Source organism: Schistocerca serialis, chromosome 11 (assembly GCF_023864345.2).
Source record: "Schistocerca serialis cubense isolate TAMUIC-IGC-003099 chromosome 11, iqSchSeri2.2, whole genome shotgun sequence".
Classification (NCBI taxonomy): Eukaryota; Metazoa; Arthropoda; class Insecta; order Orthoptera; family Acrididae; genus Schistocerca; species Schistocerca serialis.
The window spans coordinates 141,855,453-141,872,235 of NC_064648.1; the positions used below are offsets into that span (position 1 = coordinate 141,855,453).

At 42.9% G+C, this 16,783-nt stretch overlaps 1 protein-coding gene across 3 annotated transcripts in view; it reads right to left on the reverse strand.

The window, feature by feature from the left end:
* LOC126426866 (speckle-type POZ protein-like) overlaps positions 1-13,752 on the reverse strand; it is a 299,470-nt gene extending 285,718 nt beyond the window's left edge. For all 3 annotated transcript variants that reach the window (XR_007576448.1, XM_050088902.1, XM_050088901.1), the window contains exon 1: positions 13,530-13,752. The gene's annotated coding sequence lies outside the window, so the exon portion shown is untranslated. The remainder of the gene's footprint in view (positions 1-13,529) is intronic.
* Positions 13,753-16,783: the final 3,031 nt, after the last annotated feature.

Genomic DNA, 16,783 nt, shown 5'->3' on the forward strand with positions numbered 1-16,783 from the left:
GAAAAATAAGTTTTCTGAGCTCCATTAAATCAAGTGAACGTTTCGGGGATATTTTTTCCTTTAGGTACCCCCAAAGAAGAAAGTCACATGGATTGAGGTCTGGACTATGAGTTTTTACACGAGCATTTCGACGTGCAGATCATTTCACTCAGGCTTCCAGGTCGCTTCAATGACGGACAAAATTGGCTCCCCAATGGCGGACATATTGAGCATGTGCTCAGTTAGAACAAATCTCCATGGACGGCTCCTCATTGTAGTATATGTTCCTTTCAGACTGTATTGACAAAGTTTACATTCAAAAACAAAATGGTAACACATTTCGTGCGCCACCCTGTATGTACGCCAAATGCGGACATTATCGAGACACTTTGGAGGGAATAAACAGCAGGAGTTTTGGAACTGGAAAGTACAGGTAAGGAAACGCTCGATGTTGCAAATACAGTACATGCACAGAAGCCTTAGGCAAATCATAACAAATAGCTACAGGCAATCCACTTACACTGGAATCATTAAAATTTTATAGGAATCCACAGTACTTGCGAGCTGAAATTAGAAACAGCATTAGGTAATTTTGAAAGAGAAAATGGGAGCTCAACTTGGGAATCGACCGAAGTACAAGTAGGAACAACTGTGGATGAATAGGCCGGCTCGAGAAAGTGCAGAAGAAATCTGCAGCAGAAATCCTGCGTCTGTGATGTAACGAAAACTAAGATGCACTGCGATGAAAAAAGAAAAGAAAATGAGAACGAGAATTGCCCGAAACTACGGAAGACGCTTTGATAATACGATGCTAAACAGCATCTACATTTGCATCTACATCTACATGCTCTGCAAACGACCGTGGCAGAGAGTGTGTGCGCCACAGTACCAGTTGTCAGGGTTTCTTCCTGTTCCAGTCACGTATGGAGCGCGGGAAGAATGACTGAATGCCTTTGTACGCTTGGTAGTTATTTTAATCTTATCCTCACGATCCCTATGTGAGCGGTACGTAGAGGGTTGTAAGTATATTCCTAGCATTACCATCTAAAGGCGGTTCTTGAAACTGTTAATACACTTTCTCGGGATAGTTTGGGTCTGTCTGAGTCTGGAAGTTCAGTTCCTTGCGTACTTCGGTTACACTCCTACGGCTCAAACAAATCCATGACAATTCGTGCTGCCCTTCTCTGCATACGTTCAGTATCCCTTGTTAGTCTTATTTGGTGCGGGTCCCACATACTTGAGCAACATTGTAGAATCGGTGGTACGAGTGGTTTGTGAGCAAAGTCCTTTGTAGGCTGACTGATCTCCGCCAGTATTCTTCCAGTAAACGGAAGTCAGTCACCAGCTATACCCACAACTAAGCGTATGTCGTCATTCCATTTCATACCAGGTACTTTTTATGTGTCGGCCGATTCCAACAGTGACTCGTTGATATTATAGTCATAGAACACCATTTTTTTCGTTTTGTGGAGGCACAGTCTTACATTTATGAACATTTAAATCAAGTTGCCGTTTTTCCACCGCTTTGAATTCTTATCAAGATCTGACTGAATATTTATGCAGCTTCTTGCAGACAATACATTACAGATAACTGGATCATCTGAAAAACTCTGAGGTTACTATTATTATTAATACACTACTGGCCATTAAAATTGCTACACCACGAAGATGACGTGCTACAGACGCGAAATTTAACCAACAGGAAGATGCTGTGATATGCAAACAATTAGCTTTTCAGAGCATTTACACGAGGTTGGCGCCGGTGGCGACACCTACAACGTGCTGACATGAGGAAAGTTTCCAACCGATTTCTCATACACAAACAGCAGTTGACCGGCGTCGCCTGGTGAAACGTTGTTGTGATGCCTCGTTTAAGGAGGAGAGATGCGTACCATCACGTTTCCGACTTTGATAACGTTCGGATTGTAGCCTGTCGCGATTGCGGTTTATCGTATCGCAACATTGCTGCTCGCGTTGGTCGAGATCCAATGACTGTTAGCAGAAAATGGAATCGGTGGGTTCAGGAGGGTAATACGGAACGCCGTGCTGGATCCCAACGGCCTCGTATCACTAGCAGTCGAGATGACAGGCATCTTATCCGCACGGCTGTAACGGATCGTGCAGCCACGTCTCGATCCGTCAGTCAACAGATGGGGACGTTTGCAAGACCGACAACCATCTGTACGAACAGCTCGACGACGTTTCCAGCAGCATGGACTATCAGCTCGAAGACAATGGCTGCGGTTACCCTTGATGCTGCATCACAGGCAGGAGCGCCTGCGATGGTGTACTCGACGACGAACCTGGATGCACAAATGGCAAAACATTTTTTCGGATGAATCCAGGTTGTGTTTACAGCATCCGTGTTTGGCGACATAGCGGTGAACGCACATTGAAAGCGTGTATTCGTCATCGCCATACTGTCGTATCACCCAGCGTGATGGTATGGGGTGCCATTGGTTACACGTCTGTCACCCCGTGTTCGCATTGACGGCACTTTGAACAGTGGGCGTTACATTTCAGATGTGTTATGACCCGTGGCTCTACCCTTCATTCGATCCCTGTGAAACCCTACATTTCAGCATGATACTGCACGACCGCATGTTGCAGGTCCTGTACGGGCCTTTCTGGATACAGAAAATGTTCGACTGCTGCACTGGCCAGCACACTCTCCAGATCTGTCACCAATTGAAAACGTCTGGTCAATGGTGGCCGAGCAACTGGCTAGTCACAATACGCCAGTCACTACTCTTGATGAACTGTGGTATCGTGTTGAAGCTGCACGGGCAGCTGTACCTGTACACGCCATCCAAGCTCTATTTGACTCAATGCCCAGGCGTATCAAGGCCGTTATTACGGCCAGTGGTGGTTGTTCCGGGTACTGATTTCTCCGGATCTATGCACCCAAATTGCGTGAAAATGTAATCACATGTCAGTTCTAGTATAATATATTTGTCCAATGAATAACCGTTTATCATCTGCATTTCTTCTTTGTGTAGCTATTTTAATGGCGAGTAGTGTATTTCGTCTTCCGTAGAGTTAACGCTGCGGTGTGATCTTGCAGCTGTGTTAAGGGCAACCTACAGTTCAGAGGAGTTTCTGCAAACGTGACGTTATTTTGACGCCATAAGTTTTGCATTCATGTGGACCGGGCTGTGGATAAGGGAGAGATTATAATGTTGGCAAGAATTAGCTCCGAAACTTACTGAAAAAGTTGTGCCAACTGCTTTTGCTAATACGCCTTCATCAACACCAAAAGTGAGACCAATAACTGATTTACAAGCAAAAAGAATCTTAAGCCAGCCCGCACAGATTCCAATATTCTGCTCATTCAAGTTTTTCAAGAAAATAAAATTTTTAAAACATCTGAAAACTGATGTGTGGAGTTCGTCCGAAGCCAGAAAAAAAAGGGGGGCAGCCATTCTAACAAGTGAGGTAAACCATCAGCTCACTTACCTTGTGTCCAGTAAGCAAAGCCGTTTCGAAACAACACAGCTAGCACATCTCGAAAACACGTCACTATATGTAGCATTTGGTGTAATAAAATCAAGAAAAGCGTAATATAAGTGGTTGAAGATGGGAGATTGTCTGGGAAAGAAGTGGCCTAGAAAAACTAGCCCATAAATTGTATTTTGTACACTTCACATATGGCTACATTTTATGTATAGCTGAGACCACGCCACCTTTTTATTCTGTTGCAAATGTGTCAGTCAGTTCTACGCTTTTTATTTTGAATGGTAATTAGCTTTGCCAGATGATACGCACACGCCCGGAGAGAGAGGGGAATGATTCAAATGGCTCTGAGCACTATGGGACTTAACTGCTGAGGTCATCAGTTCCCTATAACTTAGAACTACTTAAACCTAACTAACCTAAGGACATCACAGACACCCATGCCCGAGGCAGGATTCGAACCTGCGACCACAGCGGTCACGCGGTTCCAGGCTGAAGCGCCTAGAACCGCACGGCCACTCCGGCCGGCAGAGAGAGGGAACTACTATATGTACACAATATCGAATATTTAAGAACTAACTGCAATTAACTTAATAAAGAAGTCCCAGAACCTTTGTAAACGTGAAGGTGAGATGGTAGGACGCGAGTCACCTCCGTAGCCCCCCCCCCCCCCCCCCCCTCTGCTTACAACCGCTGCCTCACAATCAACCGCTGGAAGATCAGCCCCCGCACCGTAAACTGAATGTAATGAAGGCCTTAGCAGCCGATACGTACTTATATGACTTCTGATTATAACACATCCGAAAGAAAGTGACGTGTTTTTATAAATTTTCCATGTACAGTTGCCTTGAAACGGTGCTGTTTCATAATACGGAATTTAGGACCTCATATCCAGTAGCAGCCATGAAAAATGACAACTTTTTTGATGCATAAATAATTATAATAGTCACGTGCAAATGTCAACTCACGGAGTAACGGTGTGATAAGTTTCTTTTTTTTAACCAGTCTTGACGGCCCACATAAAGTCTGGTCTTCCGCCATTTCCTTTGTTTGTCTTCACAGGAAGACAGCCGACCAAGCGAGCAGAACCGTTGTTCCAGCTCCAAGTACTGGAGACGCTGTCCAATGCTCGTACTGCATGCCTGGACTGCACACTTGCGAAGGGCGTTTCACTTTTCCAATACCTATGTACCCTAAAATGTATCACAGAGTTTCGTGGTGTGCAACTTAATAAATAATGACTCCGAAATGCACCACTTACGCTTCGCGGAAACTGAATATAACCTGGTGTCTACTACGACTGCTGTTTCCCACCAAACAAAACGACACAACTGAAGTCATGAGAAAAGCTACTGACTTCTAAATGACGGGAAAATTCTCCGTACAACTTCGTATGCATTACGTAGCTAAAAATGAAATTTCCATCCCGATGACAAATTTATTACTCTCTGTTCATTTGCATACTGATGACTGAACCATCATTTGAATTCTGGGTTCCATATAACACTTTGCAGGTTTGCATCAGAAGATCACATCAGAAGAAACACCTAAAGAGTGAATAGTAAAGATATTGTTTTCCGAGGCAGACTGAATGCACATTTAACAGCACATGACGATTCTTGCTGTACGAATTTCGTGAAAGGGAATATGGACCAGTACCCTACAAGATGTGTCCACACTACCCGTAAGAAAATACCGTTCGTGTTGGTACCACTGCCCGTGTTTGACCGACGACGAAAATGCCGGATAAACCACTCACCAAAACGCAGTATGCGTAAAATACGTGTAGTAACAAGGACTATTTAGTTCGTTTCCATCACAGCACATTCATACACTTCACCAAATCACAAACTGCCCTTTCAGTCTCAGCTGCAGAAACGTGTCAGCACACCCTGCCTTCCAAGCAACAATGTGGGAGGGAAACAAACGTCGGTGCTGTGTTCTTCCTCTGCACTGGGAGTAGAGAGAGAGTCCCGTGAAACTACGGCACAGGTCAAAGCCAGTGTGTGGCGTCGCTAGGACACTCGGTGGGGAGTCTTGTTTTACGGTACGTGGTTGTGCCCTAGCAGTTTATGATTTTAATTTGGAAGGCATGATATATGCGGAAAAGTGCGTTGAATGTATTGCAAATGTGGACATCGGACTATAGTCCGTTCATCACAATAAACTTCATGTAAAGATTACACTATGTACTCTCCCGCGTTTCCTGGAACCTCTTTGGATTTAGTTTCACGTGGAGCAGATACCAAGCGGTCACAAGTGCAATCAAGTACGATGATGAGGGTTCGTTTTATGCTGTGCGTATCGACTTGTGCTGTAATACGGGACAACAGCTTTACCGGCGCGTTTAGCTCTGACAGCGCTGGCCGGGCAAGTGGTCCAGCTAACGTGCACTGGTGTCAGCAGTGGCGGTTCAGACGTAGAAAGAGACGAGCAGAGGACAACACAGCTTTGGATGTGAATTTTTAAACAGAAGGAAATAATATATGGCAAAACTCGGGTGATTTTCTACTCAGGTGACCCGACGGAAAATATAACATGCCATCTATATTAGCGAACATAGTATTTTAATTAAAAGCAGGAGTGATGAAAATTCGTGACTAACGAGGGTAATTTTTCTACATGAGCTGTGCGTGGCGTAAAAGCGCAATGTAGTAAAATACTAAGCCACTGAAGGTATCGGAGTCAGTTGTCTGGTCATCTCTGAACTCCTTCCACATCGGACACCGCTGAACACACTTTAGTACAGCTACGTTGATAACGAGTCTATCAGAGACAGAACCCCAAGCCAGAAAAGTGTCCACATTTCCTCCTCCTCTTTCGTGACGTGCTGTTCTGCAGTTCGCCATCGTATGGCAGCGACGTGTCACAAAGCTTCGCGCATTAGTTGCAGTACGTTTGACAGCGTAGTGTCTTGTTATTCCTCGCGACAAATCCCTTAACTTGGCTCCATATCAATTCTGCCGGGTTCAGACTGCAGTGTTACGACCACAACTCTAAAAATAGTCCATTTGTGCAGCGTGCTCGACGCCATCAAAATTGTCTTCCATCTTTCTGCGCCATTTATCACTCTGGCTCATGTTAGATCACATCTGTCCTACAAAACAATGGGCGTATGCGAAGAGCGTACTTGACTTTACAATTTTTCTCCAAGAAACTTATTTATATAACGTTTTATCTTCAACCATCTTTTGCAATCTTTTATAAAATATCGGTAATTGAGAATTTATACTTGCAATGAAAACCAGAAATTTTCGTTGATATGTAATTGTGAACTACAAGATCTGCATTTTTCTTAAAATTGGTGACTCATGAGTTAATTGCCATATATGGCGCAAAACCATATCAACCAAAACCACTAAAAACAAACGCAAAATATAACTATTTACAACAGCAGATAAAAATCCTGCTTGATGCTTTCCTAAGAGTGTCTCCATTCCTTCCAAGCTAAGTAAGTGTAGAGAAGATATGGCTCAAATTCACAGATACAGTATCGACAGCAATACATTCATACCGCCTAAGTTAAGAGACGGGACTGATCCACCATGGTACACAAAACACGTTAGATCATTGTTGCATAAGCAACGAAAAACGCATGCCAAATTCAGAGGAACGCAAAATCTCGAGGACTGGCTAAGATTCACGGAAGCTCGAAATAGTGTGCACGTCAATGCTAGATGCTTTTAATAGTTTCCACAATGAAACATTGTCTCAAAATATGGTAGAAAACCCGAAGAGATTCTGGTCGTATGTAAAGTACAGCAGTGGCAGAAAGCAGTCAACACCGCCACTGGGCGATAGCGATGGAGAAGTTACCAATGGTGGTGCCGCTGAAGCGGAGTTACTAAATACAGTTTTCCGAAATTCCTTCACGAAAGAAGACGACGTACATATTCCAGAACTCGAAATCAGAACAGTTGTTAGCGTGAGTGACAAAAGTAGATTTGTGTTGCGAAACAACTCAAATCACTTTACTAAGGCAAGTCTTCAGGTCCAGATGATATAGCAATCAGGTTCCTTTCAGAGTATGCAGACAACACCGCCTTTCTTATGAATCATATACAACCGCTCACTTGACGAAGGGTCTGTTCCTGAAGACTGGAAAGTAGCAAAGGTCACATCAATATTCAAGAAAGGAAATAGGAGTAACCCATTTAATTACAGACCCAAATCAATGACCTCAATTTGCAGTAGGATTTTGGAGCACATACTGTACTTTAACATTATGAATCACTTTGAAGAAAATGACTTATTGATACATAACCAACACTGATTCAGGAAATATCGTTCTTTATTCCCATGAAGTAATGAGTGCTGTCGATAAGGGATCTCATATCGATTCGATATTCCTAGATTTCCATAAGGTTTTCGATACCGTTCCTCACAAGCGACTATTAATCAAATTGCGTGCATATGGAGTATCGTCTCAGTTGTGTGATTGGATTCGTGATTTCCTCTCCGAGAGAGGTCACAGTTCGTGGCGATAGACGGTAAATCATCGACTACAACAGAAGTGATATAAGGCGTTCGCAAGGTAGTGTCATAGGCCCTCTGCTGTTCCTGATTTACATACATGATCTAGGAGATATCTGGGCAGCCCCCTTAGATTGTTTGCAGATGACGCTGTAATTTACAGTCTAGTAAAGTCATCAGACGATCAATTCCAACTACAAAATGACCTAGAGAGAATTTCTGTATGGTAAGAAAAGTGGCAATTGGCACTAAGCAAAGAAAAGTGCGAGGTCATCCACATGGGTACTAAAAGAAATCCGAGTAATTTTGGGTATACGATAAATCGCACAAATCTTAGGGCTGTCAATTCGACTAAATACCTAGGAATTCCAATTACGAGCAACTTAAATTGGGAAGACCACATAGATAATATTGTGGGGAAGGCGAGACAGACTGCGCTTTGTTGGCAGGACACTAAAGAGACAGCCTACATCACACTTGTCCATCCTCTGATGGAATATTGCTGCGCGGTATGGGATCCTTACCAGGTAGGATTGACGGAGGACATCGAAAAAGTTCAAGGAAGGGCAGCTCATTTCGTGTTATCGCGAAATAGGGGTGAGAGTGTAACTGACAGGATACGCGAGTTGGGGTGAGAGTCACTGAATCAAAGGCAGTCTTGATTGAGGAGAGATCTATTTACGAAATTTCAATCTCCAACTTTCTCTCCCGAATGTGTAAATATTTTGTCGACACCCAACTACGTAGGAAGAAATGATCATGATATTAAAATAAGAGAAATCAGAGCTCCAACGGAAAGATATAGGTGTTCCTTTTTCCCACGCGCCATTCGAGAGTGGAATGGCAGAGAAGTAGTATGAAAATGGTTCAATGAACCCTCTGCCCAGCACTTGAGTGTGAATTGCAGAGTAACCATATAGATGTATATGTAGATGTGATGAGTTTCATATTTATATGCTTTAGGTATTCAAACCCAACAAAGAAAATTGCGCACCACGTGGAGTGTAGAACCACCGCCCGCCGGCACACACGATGGTCAGTCTACGACCCTGTCTATCACGCCACGCATGTAGTTAACACCTCCCTTATTTCTGATACATAGTCCTACTCGAAAAAGTCAAAAGCTGATTTTTGTCTGTAATCTTGTGAAGAACATTAACTACTTGTTTCTCGCCATTAACGGTGTTCCAGGCGCGTGTTTCACTACGAAGCAGGAAGCAGTGTCGTCCATTTTCGCGGTACGTATTGAACAGCGAGACAATCAGAGCACACGTACTGGTTACAGAGACACTGTACACAATTTAAGATAAAAGTTATGTAGGTTAAGTACGATTAAGATAGACGTTGATGGCTGTTAATACGTCAGAATGTCTGAAAGGTTCTTCCGCACTGACATACTAGTAACCTACCGAACACTTACGTTGGACCTACTTCCAAGAGCGGAACACCACCAGTTTAAGAGAGCTATGGCTGCTGATCAATCATCCCGCTTGTGTCAGTTCACATCTGGTTTGCTCTTATGATGAAGTACATGCTACATACGAACCCCGTAGCTCCACCCTTTATTTCGCATTCACGTTCATTGTCCTACCCGTCTCACAGCCATACCACCTTACTCCACACCAACCTACCTCTCGCTGTGCTACGGAGTACTGAAAGCTTGTTCCCAACGAATAAGTAGGAGTCTCAGCCAGATATGTATTTTTCCTGATAGACTGAAATACGCTGTTGTTCAAAAACTGCGTAAAAATGAGGGGTCGACAGAAGCGTCCGATCCCACGCGTCGGCTTTGACCCGTGACGTAAGGGTGTTGTGTGTGACGTCACGACGTCGCGGAGTTTGGTTTGTGAGTGTGGCGTGTTTGTAGATGTCGTCGTGTTGTGGTTTGTTGTGCTCTGGTGGTACGTTCAGGGTTTTCGTTTGTGTGGTGTAATGGGCTCAGTTTGCTTTTGATCATTATCCAGAATTGTTCGAGTGTTGGCTGTGTTTGTGGTGGAATTCGTTTCAGTGAGTAAACTGATTTTGTGTGAAAGTTAATTTAGTGTTCGCTGTACATCGTGTGGTAATTTTAGTAAAATTAATCGGTTGTTGTTTTTGTTCAGCAATGGATATGACGGATAAAATTAACAGTGCACAGGTCAAGGGAAGTGTTCGATCCCAATGTGTGGCTGTGTATGTTGGTATTGGTATCGGGAGATGTTTTTCGAGCTATATAGGCCAAGGAAAGTGTTTGATCCTAATTTATGGGATCGGGAGCTGCTGTTGAGCTATATAGGTCAAGGGAAGTGTCCGATTCCAGATGATATTGTGTTTAGTGGTATTTGGAGAGTTTTGTGTTTTGTATTGGGGTGGGTGTCTAAATTAGTTTATATTTAGTTTGCCCCCACCCAAAAACACCCCATTTCCCGCGCTTGTCCCGTTAGTCTCATTAGGCTTTTTGTGGAAAGTGTGTGTGTTTTTCGATGTATTTTCGTCCTCATAATGTGTACGTAACGACTTTATATTGGAATCGTGGTTTATGGTCGTTTCCGCCATATTTGTGACGTCAAAGCAGACGGGCGGGATCGGACGCTTCCGTATTTCCAAAATGGGGATAGGTCTGATGCTAACAACTACCAGCCAGTCTCACTTCTGATAGCTTTATTCAAAAGTCTTGAAAAGTTATGTATTCAGGAGTAGCATCACGTACCTGTAAAAATGAAGTACTAACAAAATGTCAATTTGGTTTTCAGAAAGGCTTTTCAAGAGAAAATGCTATATATGTGCTTTCACTGATCAAATATTAAATGCACTGAATAACCAAACATCACCCATTAGGATATTTTGTCACCTCTCAAAGCTTTTGATGGTGTGAATCATGAATTTCTTCTACACAAGCTTAAGTACTGTGGCATGAGTGGGACAGTGCACAAATGGTTTAATTCATATTTAACTGGAAGAATGCAGAAGGCTGAAATTAGCACTACAGATTGTCTGCAAAAATCAGCAGAGTCCTTTAACTGAGGAGGTATCAAGAATGGTGTCCCACAGAGTTCAGTCTTGGGTCCCTTACTGTTCTCAATATATATTAATGCATGCAAAGCTAGTTCTTTTTGCTAATGATACAAGTACAGTAATCACACTCAAGGAAATTGTAAATAATGTCTTTCACAAAATTATTAAGTGGTTCTCTGCAAATGGACTCATTAAATTTTGAGAAAAAAGTGTATGCAATTCTGTGCAGTAAATGGCGTAACACCATTGATAAATATAGGCTATGAAAGCAAGTCTATTGCTAAGGCAGAGTATTCAAAATTTCTGGATGTGTACACTAACGAGACATTGAATTTGAAGAAACATCAATGATCTGCTGAAATGATTAGGTTGAGCTACTTATGCTACTGGGGTTATTGCAAAATTTTGGTGATGAACATCATTAAATTAGCCTACTATGCCTATTTTCATTCACATGGTATCGTATTTGGGGGCAGTTCGTCACTAAGAGGAAAAGTATTCATAGCATCAGGCTAACAGCTGGAGCCCACCGAAGATGACCTTGCGGACATTTATTTAATGAACTTGAGATATTCACAGTACCCTCGCAGTACGTATATTCATTTATGACATTTGTCAATGACTCACCCCAATTCAAAAATAACAGCAAAGTGCATAGCTACAACACTAGAAGTAACGAAGATCTTCACTACTCTGGATTAAATCTCACTTTGTCACAAGAAGGTGTGAATTATGCTGCCACAAAAATATTTGGTCATTTGCCAAATAGAATTAAAATCCGGCAGATATCCAAGCAACATTTAAAAGAAAATGAAAGTATTCCTGAATGACAGCGCCTACTGAATAGATGAATCTTTAGACATGAAGTATTAACTATAAAAATATTTACTATTTTGTGTAAAGAAAACTTATGTTAAAGTGACATCCCACATCATTACGAAATGTATTAATGCTCTATGCAACAAGGATCAATGTATGTATGTATGTATGTACGTATGTATGTATGCAGACCAATTTGTCAACACAACCCATATTTCAGGGAGGTGAGGAGGTGGCTATCGTATCAGCCCTTCTTTGTGGAAGTTTGTCTACAACCACCTGCATTGCTATATTTCATTTACTTCCACAAAAGACGATGAAATTACTCTTAACGTATTAATGTCAAGAGATCCGCTTGCTATGATATAAACTGTGTATTTTTCTCTACGCAACAGCAACACACTTTATACTGTAGGCAACTACAGATGTAACAATGCGTTCTTCTTAAAGCCGCAACAGTTGAATAATTCTTTATTTGTCCTAATAAAGTATTACTCAGCAGCACCCGTTTGGTTTGACAAGAACATGTATGTGAATCTTCAGTTTCTCCCAGCTTAGTTTTGATGGAACAGTCCACAGGTGAACTGCCTGTTCGTAGTGTCCAGCGTGCACGCTATGAACCGAAAGTACAGCTATGGACTGTTCCATCAAGAATATATGTAACAGTTGAGTTCTGCAGCGAGATTTGTAACTGATACTCTGTATTTTGATATCGTTCTGAGCACTGACAAACGCTTGTCAGAAAGGATTCTGAGGTTGGCTGGTTTTACTGCCACACTGTTTCAGTACTGGGCCTTTACGTGGGATACTGCTTCACTCGTCCAGATACCCCCTTAGCAGAAAGCCGACTACTTTTCTGGTAAGTGTACGGCACAGTCACTGCCTGGAGATGCACGATTATTAACAGAAGTGAAGACTAAGCCCCTAACGCCGGGAATTTTGACAACTTTTCTAGCAAGAGGATCAATTTTAGGTCAACGTAAGAATTCATTCATTTCTGCATTTACACATTTGGTCTTACTGACTACCCAACAGACTACCTTGTCACCAAAAACATTTCTCTAGAAAAGTGAAGATATCGAAATTAAATGGAACAGCGTTGTGTACTAAAGTACATTTGCGTGACTTAACGTGCTGACGATTGCTAATGCAGGACTGGGGGAAAGACGCGAACATATTAGTTGTACTAAATTCGGCAGTTTTCGTGGAGCCGACGGCTTCGGGAAATATCTGATTCAATGCTCCACTATGGAACTGTCAAAATGCGTCTAGCTTGGTTTGATTTCAAGCCATTAGGAGTAGGATCAGACTGTCCCAAGGTCTACGCACTATCCTGACGGAAAGTAATTGTTTAATTCCTCTATAGTCGAAGTTGCCATAGCACCTTATCTACTTGCACGAGCAGTGTTCCATCATTCTGTTCTGTTATTCCTAAGAAGCAGAATAATCCTTTTATGGATCACATGTGTACAAACACGAACCTACATTTCGGGAAAAAAAATTCAACAAAATGGCGCGAATACGAGTAGAAATCTCGTCCGAGCCTATGCTTTTCACTCATGCCTGAAGTCCGTAGAACAGCAGAATTAATAGGAACGTCGGTAGGACTTTAAAACATCAAGATTTGTAATACGAAATTCGTTAGTATTTTGAGAGCGTAATAAACGAACGCGGTTTGTTTTATACGCGATAGTCTCCATAGTGAACCTAAATGAAACCTTACAGCTGCCATGACTTTGCAGAAACAAACCAAAAGAAAACAAAGAAAATAATTCAATACTGTGGGAACGCATGAAAACAGTCGTCCTTACCTTATTAAGGGTGTGGGTGTAGCAGAAGAAATTCTCGGCGCAGAAACAGCAGCACGAAATCCCAACGCAGAACGTCACACTGGACACGACTCGCTACAAATGCGACAGACGCCTGAAGCGGCAGGGCTGTGGCACGCAGTCAGTGCTGCCAACGGCTGCGAGGCCGGCAGGTACCAACTGCAGTCTGCTACGGGGGCCTCACACAGCGGGCAGCGCTTCCAGGGACCCGCGCAGAACATGCGAATGTAATACGAAGACCGTCGTCCTAATTTTGTTATTGCTGATAAATTCAGAAAAATAAAGTAATTAAATTTCATCATTTTTTCACTTGCTATTGGCTTTTCTTCATAGGTAAGACAGACTCTTCGGTTAATTTGGCGCAGCGTACAAACCATGCTTACAGGTGTATGAAAATCTAGAATTTTCCAAATCTATAAAAACTCTGGTAAAAACTGAGATAATTGACAATAAAATTAGATTTTTTATCTAAACGTAAAGTTTAAAATGTAACAGCTTACTCATTTTTTCATAAATTAAGTAAACTCTAGAGCTTCATACGGCTGTAAGTATGGTTTGTATGCTGTGCCAAATTCATAATAGAATCTCTCTTACTTATCAAGAAAAGTATACCTATAGCAACAAATGCAGCCAATAGTGGGTGAAAAATGTTGAAATTCCACATGTAAAAGGCAAATTATTTTGTTATGTTTTTGAACTTCCACTGCTATGAGTGTGATTTCTGAATAAAATGTCCTGTGGTGCCTGTCCTGCTACAAGTTGGGCCGTTTGACGTCCTACCCCCTTAAAGACAGCACAGCTGTTCATGTGCCCAGTATGTGCGGCGTTCCTTGTAAATGTGGCAGCATTTACATGCGTCAGACAATTCACAGTTGCAGAGCGTTGTACTGAGCATAAGATATTAAACAAGGGGAGCTTGTCAAGTTGACCATAACTGACCTTTACTTGGAAAACGGACGTGAACTACAGTTCGAAAACACGAGAGCCCTAGCTCACGTGTCAAACATACTGGGATTCCTTTATAAAAGAGATGAATGAGATTAGCTGGCCGGAGTGGTGGAGCGGTTCTAGGCGCTTCAGTCTGGAGCCCCGCGACCGCTACGGTCGCAGGTTCGAATACTGCCTCCGGCATGGATGTGTGTGATGTCCTTAGGTTAGTTGGGTTTAAGTAGTTCTAAGCTATAGGGGACTGATGACCTCAGAAGTTAAGTCCCATAGTGCTCAGAGCCATTTGAACCATTTTTTGAATGAGATTAGAGTGATCAGCAACAGTTTTGAAAGAGACGAGGGGAACACAGTTATTAGAGCGTGGGCGCGGCCATTGTATGTTGAAAGGAAACAACGGTGGGCGCTCGACGTTTTCAGAGAGACGGGAGCGGCAGCTTCAAACGTGGCGCCGGCCCCTCGTTCCAGCTGACGTCACTCGGTCCAGCGGCGGGCCAGCGCTGCTACACTATGTGACCAAAAGTATCCGGACACCCCCAAAAACATACGTTTCTCATATTAGGTGCAGTGTGCTGCTACCTACTGCCAGCTACTCCATATCAGCGGAACTCACGAACTTCGAATATGGTCAGGTGATAGATGTCACATCTACATCTACATCTACATCCATACTCCGCAAGCCACCTGACGGTGTGTGGCGGAGGGTACCCTGAGTATCTCTATCGGTTCTCCCTTCTATTCCAGTCTCGTATTGTTCGTGGAAAGAAGGATTGTCGGTATGCTTCTGTGTGGGCTCTAATCTCTCTGATTTTATCCTCATGGTCTCTTCGCGAGATATACGTAGGAGGGAGCAATATACTGCTTGACTCTTCGGTGAAGGTATGTTCTCGAAATTTTAACAAAAGCCCGTTCCGAGCTACTGAGCGTCTCTCCTGCAGAGTCTTCCACTGGAGTTTATCTATCATCTCCATAACGCTTCCGCGATTACTAAATGTTCCTGTAACGAAGCGCGCTGCTCTCCGTTGGATCTTCTCTATCTCTTCTATCAACCCTATCTGGTACGGATCCCACACTGCTAAGCAGTTTTCAAGCAGTGGGCGAACAAGCGTACTGTAACCTACTTCCTTTGTTTTCGGATTGCATTTCCTTACGATTCTTCCTATGAATCTCAGTCTGGCATCTGCTTTACCGACGATCAACTTTATATGTTCATTCCATTTTAAATCACTCCTAATGCGTACTCCCAGATAATTTATGGAATTAACTGCTTCCAGTTGCTGACCTGCTATTTTATAGCTAAATGATAAGGGATCTTTCTTTCTATGTATTCGCAGCACATTACACTTGTCTACATTGAGATTCAATTGCCATTCCCTGCACCATGCGTCAATTCGCTGCACATCCTCCTGCATTTCAGCACAATTTTCCATTGTTACAACCTCTCGATACACCACAGCATCATCCGCAAAAATCCTCAGTGAACTTCCGATGTCATCCACCAGGTCATTTATGTATATTGCAAATAGCAACGGTCCTATGACACTCCCCTGCGGCACACCTGAAATCACTCTTACTTCGGAAGACTTCTCTTCATTGAGAATGACATGCTGCGTTCTGTTATCTAGGAGCTCCTCAATCCAATCACACAAATGGTCTGATAGTCCATATGCTCTTACTTTGTTCATTAAACGACTGTGGGGAACTGTATCGAACGCCTTTCGGAAGTCAAGAAACACGGCATCTACCTGGGAACCCGTGTCTATGGCCCTCTGAATCTCGTGGACGAATAGCGCGAGCTGGGTTTCACACGACCGTCTTTTTCGAAACCCGTGCTGATTCCTACAGAGTAGATTTCTAGTCTCCAGAAAAGTCATTATACTCGAACATAATACGTGTTCCAAAATTCTAGAGATATAGGTCTATAGTTCTGCACATCTGTTCGACGTCCCTTCTTGAAACGGGGATAACCTGTGCCCTTTTCCAGTCCTTTGGAACGCTACGCTCTTCTGGAGACCTACGGTACACCGCTGCAAGAAGGGGGGCAAGTTCCTTCTCGTACTCTGTGTAAAATCGAACTGGTATCCCATCAGGTCCAGCGGCCTTTCCTCTTTTGGGTGATTTTAATTGTGTTTCTCTATCCCTCTGTCGTCTATTTCGATATCTACCATTTTGTAATCTGTGCGACAATCTAGAGAAGGAACTACAGTGCAGTCTTCCTCTGTGAAACAACTTTGGAAAAAGACATTTTGTGCCATACGTCTGCACGCGAGATTTCCACTCTCCTAAACATC